The sequence below is a fragment of the Bos indicus genome, chromosome 16 (genome assembly GCF_029378745.1).
Source record: "Bos indicus isolate NIAB-ARS_2022 breed Sahiwal x Tharparkar chromosome 16, NIAB-ARS_B.indTharparkar_mat_pri_1.0, whole genome shotgun sequence".
NCBI lineage: Eukaryota > Metazoa > Chordata > Mammalia > Artiodactyla > Bovidae > Bos > Bos indicus.
Window position 1 is genome coordinate 61972237 of NC_091775.1, and position 2036 is coordinate 61974272.

Here is a 2036-nt window from a genome sequence, read left to right on the forward strand (position 1 = left end):
TTATGTCAGTTAATATCCAAAGTCCTAATAATTGTGTGTGTGTGTCATACATTATTTTTGGTGGGGAAGAGCGTGAACAGGAGAGATCTAGTAATTATTCCATACTTCCTAACCCTACTCAACTCAGAATTGCCCCTGAAAATTCTATAATCTCTATGGGAACATATTAGGGGAAGAGGGGTGGTTTTTGTTGTCCTTTCTCAAGATTATTATTCATTCTTTCCTTTGTCTTAATCTCCAAGTTCCTGTAAATCTTTTATAGTCTGCCTCACAAACACAAAATTTTCAATGTGTAATACTGACATTGCTTCTTCTGACAAGAATCACAAATATAAATTATTTATAATCACAAATATAAATTTTTTTTGCAAAGCTTTTAATTTTATTTTATTTTTAAACTTTACATAATTGTATTAGTTTTGCCAAATATCAAAATGAATCCGCCACAGGTATACATGTGTTCCCCATCCTGAACCCTCCTTCCTCCTCCCTCCCCATACCATCCCTCTGGGTCGTCCCAGTGCACTAGCCCCAAGCATCCAGTATCGTGCATCGAACCTGGACTGGCATCTTGTTTCATACATGATATTTTACATGTTTCAATGCCATTCTAAAAATATGGAACACTTCACGAATTTCTGTGTCATCCTTGCGCAGGGGCCATGCTAATCTTCTCTGTATCGTTCCAATTTTAGTATATGTGCTGCCGAAGCAAGCACTATAATCACAAATATAAATTATTTATATTCTACTACTATCAAATACTTGTGCTAAAAGTAAGCTGTTCACAGGACAAAAATAAAGTTTTATAGTATTAACTGCATGTAAACTCTAACTACATTGCAAAATGAAAAAACTAATAAACTCCTTCATTTTGGCCTGAACTTGGGATTAAAGTTACTGACAGGAGGTCAAGGGCAGGGCGCTGCATATGAACATGCAGGGATACACCCTTCCTTTATTACCTGTGTGTGCTAGTCCAAAGGTGACTTAAACTATACTTCAATATGAAAAAAAAAAAAAAAAAAGGTCACCAAAGAGTTTCAAGAAAGAGAAAGATCATGAACTCAGCAAATACAGCTGTTCTTCATTTAGTCACTCATATCCTTTTTATTCAGCCAAAGCACAGAAATTCATATCCCAGTGTTCTTTCCAAAGAGCATCTGACTGCTTTGAACAGCCATGCTATGTAGTAGAACAGTAATACGTTCTGGATCTAGAAGAGGGAGTTTCCAGTGCCGCCTCTAGCACTCTCCAACTTGTGTCTAAGAGCACCCTACTTCACTTTGCTCATCTCAATGATGCAAATACTCCTCAGGTTTTCATGAGAATTACGCAAGACAGTGTGTGAATAACAGGTTATTGGAGGTTATACAAGAGTTACTTATATAGTATATACTATATAAGTACATATATTAGTTATATAAAATAAATATATAATAGTTGTATAGTTACACTGTAACCACTTATATGTGTAAAATAATTGTCAACATATGTTAGATCACTATATATGTTTGCTTGACACAAATTTTTCCATTCATGCTTGATATATGCAATCATTTATATTTCCCAAAGCAGCTACCTATTCACCATCACTCTCATTTCTGCCTGTCATTTTTTGTCAGACAATTCCAGCTGCTTTTGCCTCTTATAATATTTTGTGGGCCTTCTGTTCATGCTCTAGGATTTGTAACCAAATGCTCACATGTTCTCATTTCTTGTTCAACAGGTGGGGAGCACTTGATCCTGGGATTCCAGGAGTGTTTTTAGTGGCTGATAAGCCTCATTAAAACCTGTGGGTCTTCTTCCCAGCTGCCTTTTTCTATTTTTGGAATGGCCAGAGAAAACGTCCTGTCAAGAGCTTAAAATTTTCCACTGTCTGTAAATAGGATGGTTTATCCCTTGCAAAACTTAACCTGGTTTGGTTACATACAATCTCATTCAGACTTATAGTCTGCAGTGTTTTTTGTTTTTTTTTTTAATTGCACCTGTCTTGCTATCAGATGTTTCATTGCACATTTCATTTGTATAATTAG

General features: G+C 35.8%; 1 non-coding gene across 1 annotated transcript; it reads right to left on the reverse strand.

The window, feature by feature from the left end:
- Positions 1-612: 612 nt before the first annotated feature.
- On the reverse strand, positions 613-719 carry LOC139176582 (U6 spliceosomal RNA). The gene has a single exon (XR_011561039.1). It is a non-coding gene; the product is annotated as a U6 spliceosomal RNA (small nuclear RNA).
- Positions 720-2036: the final 1317 nt, after the last annotated feature.